Source organism: Pinus tabuliformis, chromosome 9 (assembly GCF_031772625.1).
Source record: "Pinus tabuliformis cultivar Carrire ecotype Pingquan chromosome 9, CPIR1, whole genome shotgun sequence".
Taxonomy (NCBI): Eukaryota; Viridiplantae; Streptophyta; class Pinopsida; order Pinales; family Pinaceae; genus Pinus; species Pinus tabuliformis.
In genome coordinates, this window is record NC_142307.1 from 472,241,885 (window position 1) to 472,262,445 (window position 20,561).

The window sequence follows — 20,561 nt, forward strand, 5'->3', positions numbered from 1 at the left end:
GGCCCAAAGTGAGTGGACTTGGAACCCAATGAAATTATAATTAATGATAAGGTTGAGTTGGAGGGCTCTTGAAGAAATGATCTCTTCCTAATAAGACATAAGGACAAATATAAATATAGCAAATGGAGATGATAATGGACAAGAGAAATCAAGCATCATTTTTCTTGTGTAGGGTAGCAAAAGGAGCCAAAGTTAAGGAGGAAGCGGGCCAAATAGGACAATATGTTACTAGATATTAGGTTGCAACATTGTCCAAGGATTAGGTCACAGCTACAATAGTCAAGGGTTGCTAGAGTGGTCACAGATTATAAGAGGAAGAAGTGGGTGACTGGGTGACCAAAGGTATGAACAATTCCTTCCTTAAGGTTAGAACAATGGGCTAAAGGGTAAACAACCAGATCGCGGGCTAGGAAGAGCAGCCGTAGGCCTAAGGGTCATGGCAATTGCTAGAAAGGGGTACAACACGTTGTTGTGTGGAAGGTCATGGTCAAAACGATAAGGCCATGGGCCTAAGTAATTCAGTCTAGGGCCTTGTAAAAAGTTGACTAAGTAGTTTAAGGATATATAAGAGCTAAGGTGGAACAACTAAAAGGATACAACGATAGTTGGAAGGAAGAGAAGTGCTCTAAGAAGGCATATGAGAGTTGAAATGACTTAGCCTCAGCCCAAGTACCATGTATAAGTATTTTGTATTTTATTTGGCACTTGTACAGGGAAATAAAGGGCCCTTATCCTTGGTACGAGCGCCCTATGATTTTCTTATTGATGGACTAATAAGAAACAAGTATTGGGCATAATTATTGTGTACTATCATTCATCTAATTGTTGGTGTAATTTCCGTCGTGCAAAAGTTTGAAGTTAGGCACTTTTAGCGTGTTTATGTTTTCTAGCTAGACCATAGACTAGACCTGTGGTGCATGGAATTCTAACATGAACATGGAATCTAGTGGTACATAATACTCCCCTAAGTGAAATGTGTTTCCCCGCACCAACCCACAAGTAAACTTGAGGGTTTGAACTTGGAATCTGGTATGGCCATTGCTAATTGAGCTGCCGTGAGAAACTATGAGATACTAATTATTAATTATGATTTTAAATTATTTTTTATTTGTAAAGTTTATATTAAAATATTAATAAAATAATTTATAATAAAGTTTATAGGAACATTGATTTTTCTTTTTTAATATTGTTTGTCAACTCTATATTAAATATAAAAGAAAATAAAAAATAAAAAATTGTTTTCATATTGACATGTTAAAAAAAACTTATTAATAAGAAAACGATATATTTTCTTTCAATTCTTTTATATAAAAATATATACCTATATAAAATTGACATTGAAAGTTTTTAATTTAAAGTGAAATTAAAATATTTCATTTATTGTGCCAAGAGGTGCTCTACAACCCAGTATGAGGTAGATGTCAAGCATAAATGTTTAACATTTAAACAATTTAATCTAATGTCAATATCATCCAGTATAGGGGTAAATGTGTAGGTGTAAATGTTCAATATTTAACATTTATGTGTTGGCTAAATTTAAAAATAAAAATAAATAATAAATAAAAAGTTAAAAGTAATCAAAAATTAAAAGTAATACAAAGTCGGATGCATGTAAACATTTAAATTTTGGCTCAATTAATAATAAAAAGTTAAAGTTAAAGTCAATTTGTTATATTTTGATTTTTTCATTAACTTGTGAATATGTTTTTTTTACCATACCATGGGCCATGGCTTATCAATACCACATGCCCAAAGATCATAACTATTTTAGAACAATATGACACTATTCTTAACAATGGATATTGACCCTGACTTTATCGTGGATATTATTAACATGTAAATAGGCTTTGTTACAATACCATGTGCCAGTACCATGGTTTATCAATACCACATGCCCAAAAAACATAAATTATTTCACAATCAAAATATTTTATAAATATTTTATTTTAATTAATTTTATAACATCTTTTTAATTAAATCTAAAAGGAAAAAGATTATCATTTCTTTTAAGATATATCTAAACCCTCTATCATCACTACTACTAAAAAGATTCTCATAAAAATAAAATCAAGGTTTCAATAAAATTAAAAATGAGAATACTTTATATATGAAGATGTGAAATATATATAATATAAATAATGTTACTAAAACCAGCATAGATCCATCTTAACTAAGGACCCAAGCCATGAGGGAAAACAAATTGACTAACAATAATAGAGAAAAATAGAGCGTCATTGTTTTAAGTTTTTCATTATTGTATTTTCTTTTATATCATTAATCCAAAATATAGGCTTAATATTTTACAATCAATTGAGTTTTTTAACTTAGATACTTTCTTAAACACAATATCATGGAATCAAATTTAAGAGAGGGAGGAGAGGGGGACACGGAAGGAGGGGGGGAGAGAGAATGATGGGGGAGAGAGGGAGTGACAAGGGAGAGATTGGGAGAGAGTAGGGAAGAGAGAGAAGAGGATAGGGGGAGAGGGAAGGAGGGGAAGAGAGCGAGAGAGAGATAGTGACAAAGTTGTAGGGCAAAGAGAGAGAGTGATGGGGGGAGAGAGGGAGTGACAAGGGAGAGAGTGAGGGAGAGAGGAGGGAAGAGAGAGAAGAGGAGAGAAGAGAGATAGGGAGAGAAGGGGAAGAGAGAGAATGAGACACGGAGATGGAGGGAAGAGAGAGAAGGAGAGAGGGAGGGATAGTGATAGAGTTAGAGAGAGAGTGATTGATGGGGGGGAGAGACAGACGAAGGTAGAAGAGAATGACAAAGAGAGGACTCAATAGAGAGAAGGAGAGAGAGAGAGAGAGAGCGAGAGAGAGAAAGAGAGAGAGAGGGAGAGAGAGATGGAGTTGGAGGGGGAAAGAGAGGTAAGGAAGAAGAAATACATAGAGGGAGAAAGGTGGAGAGGGAGAGGGAGTGATAAGGAAAATATGGAGAGAGAGTGAGGGAGAGAGGAGAGTGGGAGGGAAGAGGGAGAGGGGAGTAAGAGGGAGATAAGGGCAAGAGAGAGAGTGTGTGTGTGTGTATGTTTGGGGGGTGAGATAGAGAGAGAGAATAAGAAAGAGATAGATAGTTACAATTATAGATAGTATATAGTATTATATAGCCAACCTAGATCCATCTTAACCCCGAATCTATCAAGTGGCGAGAGCGATCAAATCTCTTGAGGTGCAACCTTTCCTCATGTTTTGCGCTCAAAAAAGAGGTTTGCACCTTGAGAGATTTGATCCCTCTTGGTGCTTGATAGATCTGGGGTTAAGATGGATCTAGGCTAGTAATATATATTAAATAATTTTTTAGTTATTAATATATATATTTTTAAATACTACATCTCAACTTCATTACATCAATAGCCATGTTTATTTTGTAATGTGTCTTTCAAAATTTTAATTGATTATCAATAATTATTAGATGGATGGTAGGGATTTAACCTCCATGGAAAATTGAAACATATTCTTAGTAGTATACACAAATTAAAGATTGAGATTTATCTCCAAATTAATTATTCTCTTTTTGTTTTATTTAATCAAATTGATTAAAAAAGAGTGTCATATGGACAAGTGTCATATGAAATGAGTTATGGTTTTTTGGGCATGTGGTATTGATAGACCATGATATTGGTCCATGGTATTGTAACAAAGCCTATTTAGGATTAAGAATTTCCAAGGTAAAGTGAGAGTGAATCTCCATGGTTAAGAATCTGGTTACATGTTATTTTAAATGTATAATTGTCTAGTTTCTATATTAATTATTTTTATAAATAATAATAATAATAAAGTTATAATTTAATTAATTTTTATGATTTTTTTAATTTTAGCAACATGAGATATATTATAAGTGCTTTGATGCTTATCATGGATTGGTATCTATAAACATTTACTAATCCTTTAATTTATATAGCTATGCTAATATTATATACTAATTATAACTTATAAAAAATATCATTCTAATTAGTTAAGAGCATTGTTTCCTCCTAAGAGATCACATGTTCAAAACCAGAGGGGGGTAGAGTATGTATGCCTTCATAGACATAATAGTGAAATCACTATATACTAATTATAACTTATAAAAATTATCATTTTAATTAATTAAGAGCATGTGTTTCCTCCTAAGAGATCACATGTTCAAAACCAGAGGGGGTAGAGTATGTATGCCTTCATAGACATAACACTGCCCGGAGATGGGTCCTTTGTCCCGCAAACAAGTATGGTGTCTGGCTTAACCGTGACTTTAATAATAATAATAATAAATGCACAATTTTATAATCATAATTATATTAATAAAAAATATAATGAAACTAATAAATAAAGTTGTAACATTTTCTCAGGTTGTAACCCCTTTAAACATAATACATTTACATATTTAAGAATTTTGATATTTTCAATTTTTCCTTTCCTTAATTTTTTGAATTTAACATTTTATAATTTTTCTCCTAATCGATTTTTTTTTTTTTTATTTATATATATTATGGAAAATTTTATATATAAATAATTTTCATTTACTTAGCATTTTTCAAACACCACTTTCTATTTTTTATATATATACATGTTTGAATGTAATTAATGCAATTTATATATATATATATATATATATATATTATTTTACTATGTTTTGTTTCTTTTTCTAATTTGAGATTTGATATATATATTTTTTTAAATATCAACTTGACATCTTACACATTTTTATGTTTTACTTTTTTATTGGTATATATTCACAATCACAATAATAATATACTATTTGTCAAAATAATATTCACATATTTATTAAGCCGTATCCTAGATGCCACTTTGCACCATTATATACCATTAGATGCATTGTTAAACAATTAAACAATTAGATTAAACAATTAATTATTAATTATTAAACATAAACATTAAAACAATAAAAAGAACTTGTTAATTAATAAAGCGATTATAATGTTTAACGCAATATTGCAAAGCCAGATCTCTGCATTTGAGATCATATCCATTTGGGTTTTCTGGTGGCCAAGGAGGCCTTGTTGCATCATGTACGACCACATGATTGATATTTCTATGAGTTGCATCCCTCACATACCAGAGTCCCCGCGTGCCCAAAAATTCAAAGATTATGTGCTAAACCCCAACTTGACGAGTATGAAATCACCATTAAAAGGGACCTCCCTTGGGTCAGATTCTGTGTTAGAGACCACCAATTCGAAGACCTTGTTGACGACATGAGAGATGATAAACAATTTATTAGTAATATTTGACAATGGTATGCACTCTCTGATTCTGATCCTAGAGTCAAAGAATTATGTGAAATGATGGCTACATATGGCTTCTTTCTTCTGCAATTCTTGAGGTATGAAAAGGGTATGGTCTCCTTTTCAATATAAATTTCACTGGAAATTTAAAATCAGACCAAACAAGTCCCCTTTTAAAGATTACAAGTAGCATAAATCCATTATATCCCCAATTTATTTAGTGTTACAAGGATAGAATTGTTGCAGCTGCACAATTCTAAATCATAACTCTGTTAAATGACACCATAACTTTATTTTATTTTGTGCATTTTAAGGGAATTCTCCATGGAGTATGGCTTCGCTTGATGTCCTTGGCTAGCAGGTATAAAGATCCCAAGTATGTACCCCTGCAAGAGTCATTTGCAGTTCGGGAAGATATTATTAAGCTAGAAAATCAAATACCTATATTTGCGCTATAAAGGATACTTCGATGGGAACTATTTACAATTTCAGATTTACAACAATAAATCATAAAAGATATTGAAATTCAAGCCTTTAATAGTCAATATCAAGACATCAAGATCAATAGGTGCATCTCCTTGAAGAGGTTTTAGGTGCACGTCAAGACCTCAATTCAACTCTAACACTGGCTTGGCACAGTCTCTGCCCTTTTCCGAATATGGGTGACAAGCAGGATTCACATGTATCAGTCGGGGGAGCATTCAGAGAGAATTCACATCTATTGGAATTTTTGTATGAAAATATCATCTGCTCTTTTAATTCCACAGACTGTACTAAATGCGATCGAAGGAATAAGAAGAGGAACTGGGGCATTCCTCTGTCATCGATGGTAGAACTCAAAAAGAAAGGAGTGACATTCGCTGCAAACGTAAAGGTTCTCAACAGAATTCATTTTCATGGTAGAACGGGCACTTTTCACTTACCCAAAGTTGAAATAAGTAACAGAACAATGGTTTTAATGGAGAATCTGGTGGATTTCGAGGCACTGGCTCAAAAAGAGGAAACAAAACCGCTAAAGACTTATGTGGACTTGATGGAATGCTTGATCAACACATCTACAGATGTTGATGTTCTCATGGATAGTGGCATCATCGACAAATTCTCGTGCCCCTACAAAGTGGCGAATACCTGGAAGGGAATTGGTGAAGGACTGGACAAAGGTGAGTACGAACCAATTCACAATTGTTATTGATGAGGTTACAACCTTCTACATAAGTTATGATTACATAATGATGTATGCTAGTGTCAAAGAAAAACATTTTCCCAGGAGATGGCTAGTCTTGACTTTGATCACAGAATGTATCCTATTAGTTTTGAGTGTATTCCAATCTATTTTCACCTAATTCCTTCAAAATTGAAATATGTATCTCTAGATCAAAAAGTAGCCCCGTTCCAATATATGTTATCTAGACTTCTTTTAGGATTACATAAACCTAAACGGTCTAGTATAAAACAATAAACCTCTTTTAAGGTTGCATAAGCCTAAACCATCTAGTGTAAAACATTGACCTCGTTAAAAATATTTAAGAAGTATTAAAAAATCTGAACAACTTTCATTAAATTTCAAACATGCGACTCTCTCATGTCTATGGCCCATTTTAAGAAGTATTAACAAATCTGAACAATTTTTATTAAAGTTCAAACATGTGACTCTCTCATGTCTATGGGCACTCTTGGGAATTTACATAAGTAGCCTACTTTAATATGATACAGTAAAGATCATTAGAAAAAGCTCAACAATGTACTTAAATTTCTTTTTGACGTGTGATGTCTTAAAGAATTTTTTAAAATATTTAAAATAAAACTTATTATAAGTCATCTTTTTTTTAAGTTTATGTATGGGATAAATACACTAACGAATTGGATGTGAACTTCTAAATTTGGAACTCACTTTTTTTATTCGACAAAATAAATTGAATATAATTGAAATCAATTCTAAATGTACACTTTATTCATTTGAAAATATTCATCCTTTTAGAGGACATAAGAACAAATGGAAAGGTGAATCTCAATTCACTATTTCCATATATTCAATCCTCAATCACATGGATGACAGGAAAGTATAAAAGTAATCAATGCAGATAGTGCAATGGTGCAGTATGTGACTTTGTTGCCCAAGGTTATCTGTTGACACTAGCGTTGAGTAGCGATTATTTTAGTGATTCTAGCACAGGCAGAAACCATTGCTAATGCAATGTCAATGCCTTGTTACACTGAGAAATGAGGCGTTTTGTAGCCCCTGTCACAAATAGTATTTCGAAAGAATTATCTTGCTTCATCTCCATATCAACTAATCTTCATCTTCCTGTGGTATATCTTCTAATTTTGGGCAAGACTTACCTAAATACCATTGCGCAAACTCACCTTAAACTTATCCCATGAACTTTTTTATCAAGCTTAGTTAATTCTTCTACTTTCCCAGTGTTTTCCAATCGTCCTCCTGTGGTATATCTTCTAATTTTGGGAAAGACTTAGCTAAATACCATGTTGTAAACTCACCTTAAACTTATCCCATGAACAAAGCTCTCCCAAAACATAAAAAGAGTTGATTTTGCAGTTGATTGCAGCACAACTCAATCTCCTCTTTAAATTCTCAATGGAGCTCGTGTGTGAGATAATTGTGGCTAGCAAGCTATTCCGACAATTAAAGTGTGGAATAGATTCCAGTAAAATACACATACATTGAACTGGAATTTGGTGCAAGGAAGAACCCTTTCCTAATGTCATCAACTTCTGTAGAAATGCTTGTTAACACTGTAGACGAGTGGATTCATAATAATTATGCAATTTTTTCATTTCTATAGAAAATTTCATCTCTAGATCCTTTTCTGTGGGAAGCCTCACTTTGTGACCTGGGATAAAGTCCTTGAAAACGACCACAGATGAAAGTAGTGCAAGTTGTGAAATATTTTCCTTCTCGTCACTGCACATCTCTACTAATTCCTTCAAAGTTGAAATATGTTTCTCTTGATCAAAAAGTAGCCCAGTTCCAATCTCTGCTATCTGGACCTTTTCGTTGAGCAAACAATTCGTCAATAGAAAGGTCCTTCTCTAGTTCCTCTAGCATTGCTCACTTTGGTTCTTTGCTTTCTTTGACATATTGGCTTTCTACTTTTGCTTGTATCTTGGCTTGTTGTTTTTCTTGCTTCAACTCTTTTCTTCTTTCAACTTTTGTAAGCTTCTATTTAGTTTGTCCTGTAGGTTTTAACCCCGTATAGAAATTACCTGCATACGAATTCTAAAACACAGAAAATAAACAATGCGAGAGCATAACACATAAAACACATATACATAGAGATTTTCCGCTGGATCCCAAAACCGGGACTACCAACTTGATTTTTCATTATATTCCTTTCAATGTTACAATACATATTTATACATGCCGAAGCATCGAATACCATGGACCGAAAACCATCGCGTCTAAAACCATGGACCGAAAACCATTGCGTCCAAAACCATGTGCGAAAATCATGCACAAAACCATAGGTAGGTCGGCCCAACCTAACTTAGGGTCCAAAACCAAAATTTTCCAGGGCGCTGCCCTGGACCCCATAGAGTGGGATTACCTGCACCCCTTAAACAGCCTGTGACTCCCCCCGCTACGCAATTGGTGCAACAAAGGGGGGGCTCCGGCCCCCTCCTAACCCCTCGATTAACTACGTGGGATAGTCATGGAAAGAATATAACACAATCCAACATTCTCCCACTTGTTGTTTTCTTTCCATAGGGGGCCATAAGAGAGCTTAGTCATTTATCCAGCCCTGCAACGCCCATTGTTTCTCTACACCAAGAGAACTTCTCAAAGCTCACAAATTTTGTCAATGCATTTGCAGTATTCTTCAAAGTATCCACCTTTACTAGTAACACCTTTTTGTCTTCTATCATATCCCTCACAAAGTGATATTTAACATCAATGTGCTTTGTCTTTGAATGGTAAGCAGGGTTCTTTGCCAAGAAAATTGCACTTTGATTATCACAGTCTATCCTTATAGCTCCCTGTACTAACCCCATACTTGAACACAATCTCTGCAACCAAATTGCTTCCTTGCTTGCATGGATGGCTGCCATGTATTCTGCGTCTGTAGTTGATAGTGCCATTACAGATTGTTTCTTACTCATCCAACTAACTACACCTCCAAATAGGTTAAACACATACCCACTTGTAGATCTTCTCTGATCCAGATCTCCAGCCCAGTCCGCATCAACAAAGCCATGGATATCCAAAAATCTGTCCAATCCTGGTCTTCCTTGGTAGCATAAACCATAATCACTAGTGCCATGCAAATACCTGAAAACCCACTTCACTGTTGCCCAATGCTCCTTCCCTGGTTTTGACATAAACCTGCTCAATACTCCTACTACATGTCAATGTCTTATCTAGTACAGACCATTGCATACATCAGGCTACCAACTACACTTGCATATGGAACACGGGACACATCCTCTTCCTCTTCTTGTGTCTTGGGACACTGTTTAGCAGATAACTTTACACCTACAAGAATAGGAACCTTCACCGGTTTACTATCCTGCATATTAAACCTCTGCAATATTGTCTCGACATACTTCCTTTGGTTTAACCAGAGCTTCCTCTTTGCCCAATTTCTTTTAATTTCCATGCCCAAAATATAGTTTGCAGCATCAAGATCTTTCATGTCGAATTTGGAAGACAATTGGGTCTTCAAATCCTGGATAATTTCTTTCTCATTTCCAACCAACAACATATCATCCACATAAAAGACCAGATAAATAACACAGTCACCAATTAATTTAAAATACACACAATGATCTGCTTTGCTTCTGGTGAAGCCAAGTCCCTGTATAAATGTATCAAATTTCTGATACCACATCCTTGGTGACTATTTTAACCCATACAAAGACTTCTTTAACCTGCATACTAGTTCTTTCTTACCCTTCACCGCCAAGCCTTCAGGTTTCTTCATGTAGATTTCCTCTTCCAGATCCCCGTGAAGAAATGTTGTCTTCACATCCATCTGCTCTACCTCAAAATCAAAAGCAATAGCAATAGATAAAAGTTATCTAATAGAATTTACCTTGGCAACAAGAAATAAAATATCACCAAAATCAATTCCTGGCACCTGGGAATAACATTTTGCTACCAACCGAGCTTCATATTCCTCCACCTTTCCTTCTGCATTTGTCTTCTTCTTGAATACCCATTTGCTGCCAATGGGTTTCCTTCCAGCCAACAACTCCACCAGATCCCAAGCCTCATTTTTGTGCAAAGATGTCATTTCATCAACCATGGCCTCTTTCCAGAGTTTTCCATCCTCTAAATCTACTGCTTCCTTCACAATTCTGGGATCATCGTCAGTAATAGATAAAGCAAAATTTGAACAGAAAGCAAATGGACTATACCTTTCTGGTTGCCTTCTTTCTCGAATTGATCTTCTCACACCCGGAATTTGTGGCTCTTCATCTTCTGATTCCTCCTCTTTTGTAGAGTCGGATTCTTCCTCCTTAAGCTCAAACTCTATCTTCTCAGGTTCCTTTGGTTGGACTTCATGTTTAATAACATCTTTTACCTCTCTGAACACCACATCTCGGTTATACACAACCTTCCTTGTTACTGAGTTCCAAAGCTTATAACCCTTTAAACCATCCTTATACCCAATAAAGATGCACTTTTCAAATTTACTATCTAACTTGGTTTGTTTCTCCTTTGGAACATGTACATATGCATCACATCCAAATACCCTCAGATGTGAAAGAGAGGGTTTCTTACCAGTCCATACCTCTTGTGGAGTCTTATCCTCCAACGCTAATGAAGATGATTTGTTGACTAGGTAACATGTTTTTTCCACCGCTTCTGCCTAGAATTCCTGTCTTAACCCAGCACCACTGAGCATGCTTCTTGCCCTTTCCATCAACGTATTGTTCATTCTTTCAGCAACTCCATTTCACTGAGGTTTATATGGAGTAGTCTTATGTCGTGATATACCACACTTCTTGCAAAATTCTTCAAATTCCTTACTACAAAACTCTCCATCGTTATCTGTCCTCAACACCTTTATCTTCTTCTTTGTCTGGTTCTCCACCAGAGCCTTAAATTCTTTAAACCTGTCAAAGACTTTAGATTTCTTCTTAAGGAAATATATCCATGTATTCCTTGAGAAATCATCTATAAATGAGACATAGTACACAGACTTACCCAGTGATGGAACCTTCACAGGTCCAAACACATCACTGTGCACAAGTTCTAATATCTGTTTCGCCCTCTTACCACCAGAGGGGAAACTCACCTGATTCTGCTTCCCATATACACAATTTTCATAGAAATCAAAATCAAGAGAGCTATTACTCATACCTTCTACTAAACCTTTATCATGAAGTATTCGAAGACCCTTCTCTTTAATATGTCTAAGCCTTTAAAGCCACATCATGGTCTTCTCTCCAGAGACCACTAGATTTTCTGCTCCACTTTCAAGAACTAGAGAGCTGCTGCACCCATCAACAACAGTGCTACCTTACAGCTTGTACAGAATTCCAATCCGAACTCCTCGCTTCAATACCAGTGCTCCCCGAACCATATTGCAGGTATCCTTCTCAAACACTGTTTTTACACCTGCATCATCCAACTTGCTTACAGAAATTAGATTTCTGGCCAATGCAGGAATATGTAGAACACTCGGAAGTGTTCTAACCCTTCCACCTTGCAACTTAAACTTTACTTTTCCGTGACCAACGATTTTATCCTTCCTATCATCCCCTAAGAAGACATCACCACCATCGTATTTCTCATACTCGCAGAACCACTCTCTATGGGGAGTGAAGTGAAAAGATGCACCTAAGTCAATCAAACATGCCTCATGATCTACATGTGTACTTGAAGAAGCCAAGTACACATCCCCACCTTCATCTAAGGTGGTTTTCCCCTCTGCAGAAGGAGCATCATCAAATCCCTTTCCTTTATTAGGAGCTTTAGATTTACAGTCCCTTTTGTAGTGCCCTTCCTTTCCGCATTTCCAGCACACCACCTTTACAGGTTTTCCTGGAGATTTAGATCTCCCTCTAGATTTAGATTTCCCACTCGATGACTTATTTTTGTTTCTGTTCTGGGATCGTCCTCGTATAGACAAGGCATCACCATTCTGGTTCTCCATATTTTTTCGTCTCATCTCCTCCGTCAGCAAGGATGAGACTATTTCATCAAACTGCAAGGTAATTGTATTGCTACCTATTGCAATAACTAGACTATCCCATGAATCTGGTAGAGAACACAAAAAACTGATGCACTTATCTTCATCTGAAATTTTAATATCAACAAATAATAACTGACTTACCACAGTATTAAATGCGTTCAGATGCTCTGTCACCGAGTCTCCATCTTTCATCCTCAGGTTATACAGCTTTTTCTGCAGGAACAGTTTATTCACCAGAGACTTAGATTGGTACAAAGTCCCTAACTTGTCCCACAAAGCCTTCGTCGTAGCTTCCCCTGATACATTCAACAATATTGAATCTGAGACACACAATCGTATTGTGCTCTTTGCCTTCCGATCCAACTTCTTCCATTCTTCATCGGACACTCCCGTTGGTTTAGTACTCGGATCTATTGCGATCCACTGATCTTTATCCACCAACAAATCCTCCATCTTGAGTTTCCACAACTCAAAACTCTAACCATTAAATTTCTCGATCTCTATCTTTCCACTACTCGCCATCTTCTTTCACCACCAGAATCGATCTTGCAGATCTCCCACTGAACAGGGTCTACCACAGGCCTGATCGAAACCCCTCAGCAACAAAGGCGTCCCCTTGAAGCCAAAACAACTCTAATACCAAATCTAGGTTTTAACCCCGTACAGAAATTACCTGCATACGAATTCTAAAACACAGAAAATAAAAAATGCAAGATCATAACACATAAAACACATATACATAGAAATTTTCCCCTGGATCTCAACACCAGGACTACAAGCTTGATTTTTCATTATATTCCTTTCAATGTTACAATACATATTTATACATGCCGAAGCATCCAATACCATGGACCGAAAACCATCGCATCCAAAACCATGGACCGAAAACCATCGCGTCTAAAACCATGTGCGAAAATCATTCACAAAACCATAGGTATGTCCGCCAAACCTAACATAGGGTCCCCAGACCCCATAGAGTGGGGTTACCTGCACCCCTCAGACCCCCTGTGACTCCCCCCGCTACCTAATCGACGCAACGAAGGGGGGGCTCCGCCCCCCTCTTAACCCCCCGGTTAACTACGTGGGCTAGTCGTGGAAAGAATATAACACGGCCCAACATGTCCAACACAAATCTCTTCACTTGCATTGTTTTCAAAAACAATTTTTTCAACATTATGATGAACTGACTCTGCTAACTAACCTCACCAACTATATTGGCAGACCATATAGATGAACTGAACTTGCAAGCCATATCAAGGCTAGAGAGAACTGGAATTACTACTAATGATAATAAGCCAGGAAAACTGTAGAAATCCTGATTGTAAATTAACTTGATAATGCATTATAACTAAAGCAAAATACTTAATTTACTTCTATAACCAAACTTGCTGAATCTTAATAGATTTGAGCAAGATCAAGCAGAACACATATAAGAGAGAAGAAGAATCAATACACATGAAACACAGAAGAATACTATGGGGAAAGCCTCAGCTAAAAACCATACTATCTGTATTATCATACAAGGTGGAAATATATCAGAATAATACAAAGCCTTAGCTCTCACAGCTAACCAGCTCTCAGTACAATCCTCCTGGATGCTCACAGGAAAACAAGGCTTCTCACAAACCTTCTCCTCTGCCCTCCAAGCCTCCTATTTCCTTATGTTTTTTCTCCTGGGTGATCCTACTGTTACCATGTGTAACACTGATCACTCACATTGATCTCACAACCTGTAAAACTGCGCAATCCTCAAGGAAACTTGTTCCTTCTACATGGATGAGTTTCCTTTATAGGAAAACTCATGCAACTGATAGTAACCCATCCCTGTCTTTAATCTCAACTGGGTCTTTCTTTGAATAGACATGCATGAGTTATCGATGAGAGAATCTTCAGTTATCTGGAGTACACTAGTTTGATGCATGTGTGCATTAACTGACTGAACTCACAATTAGTTCCTCAAACTGTTTGGAACTAATTTAACTGGACTTAACTCAATTAACTGAGCTAACTAATTACAACTCAAATACAACTCATCCTTATCTCCTTAATTAAGGGATGATCTCCTTAATTTAAGGGATAATTGTTGCATGACTTCACAAAGACTTCTAGCTTGAATTTCTCCAACTAATTAACTCAAGATGAATTAATTAATTATTTTCAAGCAGCTGGTGAGACTAGATTCGAATTTTAATTCACAATTCTAATTCAAGGACAAATCAAAATTGGCATATTCTGAATGCTATTTTTAACATTTCTATTTTTAGCATTTCTTGTTGTTATTCTCAACAAAAAATCCACCATAATTATGTACATATACAATTTTTTCTATCTTTTTTAATAGCAAAAGATAAGTAGCAAAGACAAGTGCACAAACATTTACAACAAGACACCTTCCAAGCCTTGCCCTCTTTAGATTTATGTTGCCCTTATTTCCCAGCAGAGAACTTGTTTACAAGAGGCCCAACATTAGCAATTTACAACACCCTTACACAAAGAAGCACACAATAACAGTGAACATATAATGCGAGGAGAGTATAAAAGTAAGATATATTATTCTTAGTAAGAGATTCAATGCAAATAATGCAATGGCACAGTCTATTGCCCAAGGTTATCACTTGACACCAATAGTGAGTACTCAAGGCACGTGGCATCTTGGAACAATGACATCTTATTGGAAATTGGATAAACCAACGCTCCCTGTGTGTTTTCACGACATGGACTAACCGCTTCTCGTGGATTCTTATCTTTGGCGATGCGATCATTGACTAACACTTGCGGGTTTTGGTCTGACGACAATCGTGATTCCTAACAAGTGGTATCAAAGCGCATGTCACGAGTTTGATACACACTCGACTCACATTTGGGGGAGATTGTTGGACATTGGATAAACCAATGCTCCCCGCGTGTTTTCGCGACATGGACTAGCCGCCTCTCATGGATCCTTATCTCATGTGATCGTTGACTAACACCTACGAGTTTTGGTCTAACAACAATCGTGTTTCCCAACACATCCCTCATAAACCAAACTGCAATTATATCATTATCATATGTTTTGATCTCTAAATTCAATATTGGGAGGCCTTGGTACTTTTGTAAGCAAGATATCAATATCATATTCTTTAATATCTACATTTATCTTTTTATACTTTGGCTAAGGCAACTTCTTTGATATGTTGTAAAGACTGTATTTACGAGCCCCATTGATCTCTTTTGTGTCTATCTATGGATATTAATAGTCTGTCTTTTTTTTGTAATATCAAAGCCTTGATATCAAGTCTTTGAACTAGATACTCATTATCTGATGTTAATCAAGCTAGCATGGTAATTTGTTTCAGTTTTTTGTTCCATGGTGAATACTCATGACCTATAATGTTTTCCCTGTTTGTTACAACATGCATATTTTGCCACTATTTTGATTTTAAAACATACCAATGCATATTTTGTTCTTTCCACCATTTTTTTTTTGGTAGGTAAGCACCCACGGGGGATTTGAACCAGTGACCTATTACAAGGAGTGCCTTAACAATGCATCCACTCACCGTCAATCCAAAGCCCTGTGGGCGTTCTTTCCACCATTTTCATTATAGATAGGCTTTAGAGTTTTTGGGAAAAAATATTACCAATTATCCAATCATCAGTGATGAGCCCAAAAAATGGATAATTATATGGGCTCATTCAACCTCCTAATTCGACTTAATCCACCATTCTCATTAGTTTATTGCATGTTTTTTATTATATTTATGCTAATAGAGTGAATTGGGTTAGTTATTATGCCAACAAGTCTAATGGGTGCTTTGTGCAGATTTTTAGTCAATTTTGAGACAAAATCAAAGGTTTTAATGAGCACTTGGCAGCCAAATTCGTGGGAGAACAAGGGAGCGGATTTGTAGGAAGGTGTCCCCTTCATTTATGGGCCCTTACCTCGAATTATCCACCATCAGCTCGGAGTTCAAGGGCCACCAAATCAATTATCACAAGGGCAGCCGAGCAAGTGCTAGTAAAAGTGTTGTTAACTACAAGTTTTGGCAGCCGAGTTCCTAAAGTTTAGAAGGGCTGTTGGGGTCCTCAATTTGTATAAATAAGAGGGCTTAGGGCCTCATTTCAGTTAGTCACTTTTTAGGCATAAGTTAGCAAGTTTGTAGTTCGATTTTTAGTCATTCTTTTAGTTAGTTTTTAGGCAGTAGGTTAGCTCTACATTTCAACACATTTTCAAGTTTTCCTTCTGGACAGTTTTTGTAATGTAACTATTCTTTTAATCAATAAAGATGAATCCATCTTTGCACCAACTCTAAATCTCTCTTAGGAGGCTGTAGCTCTTGGGGTTGGGCCCATCTCAAGTGCCTAGTACCTCATTTGTTTATCTTTATGTGTTTTTGCTGCATTCTTAGAATAAAATCTACGATTTAGATTTAAATCTCGCTTTGTTATTTAGATTTCTTTTGATGATTAAAAAGGCTTTTCATGTTCAGATTTAGTTGATAGGTTAATAACAGGAAAGATCTTCAGAAAAAGGCCATCAAGCACCTTTGATTTCACCTCTCCCTCAGTGGGATCAAGAGCTGGGATCAAGGTGACCTTGCTGCCCACAAAAACACTAACTTTGCTTTGCCATGCAATCATTAGTGTTTGATTTTTATTTGCAAAAGTTGGTTACATGTTCAGAGTCTTGATTGCTTAGTTGCATAGTTATTTCATCTGATTTCAGTGCAAATAAACTTCTGTTCCATTTCTTTGTTGTTATCTAGGTCAAAATAGACTAACGTAACTAGGTCTTTGATTTTCCAAATCCTTGTTTGTTTCGTTTGAAAAACAACTTGCAGAGCACCTGTTATCCTTCTTTATCTGCCCATTCTCCATCAATCCCACTTGCTTCATCCTCTACTTAGAATCCTTGCCTTACGTTTGCCATTTTCTCACTCTGCCCTAGTTCCTATACTCTCACACAACATTGCTTCTCTTATCTTTGAACCAACCCAATCGCCTTAGCCGCTCTTCAGCCTCATTCACCAAGTCCTAGACATCCTCACACCCCTATCTCACCTCCATACCCACTCCTTCATCTTTCTTCCTCCATCCATCCTCCAAAATCCCATTTCTGAACATCTTGTAGAAAAATTACAAACATCCTGTAGAAATTCCAGAACATCCTGTAGAACCCCTGCAGACTTCCTGTAGAAGCTCACGAATGAGGTTTCTTGATAGCCAAACTCTGTGAAACTCTCTGGAAGGGTGTTAGGGATCCTTAGGCCCTCTCTGAACCTTCCCAACCTTCTGCAAGCATTTCCTCTCGCCAATTCACCTCTACACAGTAAAAAACAGTCAAATCGTATGCATGATAATTCTGGCAACTTATTCAAAAATACAAAAAGATGTTTTTTTTAGATGTTACTGCAGAAGTAGCTTAGACACATGCATTTTACCTTCCTAGAAGTCAATGGCATCTCTTTCAGTAGCTTGCATCCTCTTTCTTGCATCAGTAGGGCTAGCTGGTAAAATTAGGGTTTGCTAGGGTTTGCATTTTCTTTTAGTTTTTCAGTTTCTTTCCGCAAGCAGATTAGCTTCCTTCGAGTTAGCTTCCATCCATCGGTTAAAAATATTCTTCTAAAAGCTCATATAAGTTGGCTTGAGCCCCTAGCGAACTTGTGCCAGCTGACCAAGTGACAGCTGCGGCAAGAGATAGTACTTGTGCATATAGCACCGTCGCTTCCAAGTTTGTTACGAACTACCGGGTTGATAAAATTAAAGAAGGGAGTTCCAGGAGTTGCAGCATTATTGTTGCAATACTGGGGCCCACCACTCTTTTTGGTGCCGTTGTCGGGGAAGCATCAGAGTATTGGTGATTGCTGCTCTTCTTCTATTTTCCACTACAACCTTCTGCTAAGTAGTTTATTTCATTTCATTTCCGCAAAAGTAGAGTAGATATTTCCTGCTTTCATAGATTAGCATTTCAATTCCGCAATTTCAATTATGCAAGCGTAGATTATCATTTCAATTCCGCAAGCGTAGACTAGCATTTCATTCCTGCAATTTCATTTGAGCAAAATAGATTAGTCATTTCCTGCTTTCATTTCAATTCCGCATTTTCATTTCAGCAAGATAGTTAGTTGCAGTTCAATCTATTTTAGTTTTTATAGGTACAAGCATAAAAAAGCAAAAATCAACCAAAAATATTTCCTTTCATGCCTTGTAGGAGTAGAGATAATTCAGAAAAATGATTGCACAACACCCCCACTGCTTCACACAGCCAACCTTCTCTCTTCTTCGATGGCTGTGATTAAAGAACCCTTAGGTGAACAGCAAGACATATTTGAAGAACCTCAAGGGAAGAAGAAGAAAAAAACATTCCTATGGAGCAAATGGCTACAAGCAGAAATGTTGGGAGCAGTACCTTATCCAAAAATGAATTTGCAAATCAGATGGAAGATTTCAAGAGCGAGATGAGGTAGTTTCTTGCCATGCAACTGGATACCTTGCAGATCCAAAGGAAGCAAGAGGAAGCCAAGAGGGCTTTGGACATATTTTGTCCTAGGTGCACTAGAAAGCATCCTATGAACGAATGTCCAATGCACTCCCAAGAAGTGTGTTTCGTCTGTGAAGAATACCATCCTATGAATCAATGCCCTTCCTTGCCTGAACTTAAAGCTGCATATCAGATAGCCAAAGGAGCCACTGAATCACTCTATTATATGAACCAAAGGAGGCCACATGGACCCATACCCTACTAACAGGGAATGCAAGGGACATCCCAAACCTATTACAACCCCTATCAAGCCACTTCCATGCCTTCTTAGGGTCCCCCTGCTCATCCTTCCTGGTCCACACCCCCTCCTTGGTCGTATCCTCCTCAATACCATGCTTCTCTAGTTGCTCATTTGTTTCACTCTTATGCTCAGCCATAGCCTCAGTGGAATGCACCTCATAAGGGGTGGAGGCCCCAGTACAACTATCCTTCGGCTCCTTTGCCCCCGCCACCTGCCCAACCACAACCCCATCCACATCCATCTCAAATATACACCCCAACTCAACTACCCATACCACCATTTCCAAACCCGCACATTGCAATAGCTCAACCCAATTGCAAAGATGAGGCACAACATGTCCAAATGACTCCTCTTGAGCTTGATGATCTTCACCATAGCTCAGGAAGAGTATTGCAAAACAGAGATTATATTGACAACATTGAAGGACCAAGGGTAAAAGAATATTCAAAAGAAAATATAAAAGAACCATGGGCTGCACTTGATGAAGAGAAGAGATCAGAATCAAAGATCGGGAAAGCTCCCTCATGGTTACCATCAAATCCTCCATGTACTCAAAAGAAAAATCAGCAAAAAGAGGAAGATGAGAAGGTCATGACAGAAGGTGACACGAAGAATGATCCAGATCAGCAAAAGGACCAAGGATATCAAAGCTATATTGAGATATGGTTCCAGACAGTCACTAAGTTGCAGCAGTACTCTCTTCCTCAGCTATGTTTGATCCCTTCAAAGTCAGATCATTTGGTATCTGAAGTCCGGATAGCTGTCAAAGCATGCATTTCAAGCCTCCACATCATCTTGTCTCTAATCTCAATGTGCACATGGCTCCATTGGAAGTATTCTTATACTTGAAAAGAATTTTGTTTTTCAAGTAGGGTAGGGTAGAAAAAAAAAAGAGAAAAAAGGAAAAAAGAAAAAAAAATGAAAAAATGGAAATAAGAGGAAAAATCTAAGGTGAAAACCTCCTCGGAGGCGCCTTAGATTGGCTCATTGATTGAAAACCTCCATGAGGCGGTCAATGGGTTGGAAAAAAGAAGAAAAAAGAGAAAAGAAAAAGAGAATAAGATCCCTGGGTGAAAACCTCCCTTGGAGGCGCCCAAGGCAGGCAATTAGGGTGAAAACCTCCATGAGGCGCCCTAGTTGTTTCAAAAAAAAAAAAAAAAGCAGGACTAATCTCTATGAAAAATTGCAGGTTGCAGTGAATACTTTGCAGGAAAAGAGGGGCGCATAAAACGAGGACAGGATTCCGTACCAGGCTCCAAGAAATCCCTTCAGACACTCCCTCCATGGCCACTCACCTCTCCTAGGATTTGGTCACATTCAGGTCAGGATTTGGCTTTCTACAGGAAGTTCCAGGCTTTTCTACAGGAAGTTCCAGGCGTTTCTACAAGAAGTTCTGAAACATCCTATAGAACCTTC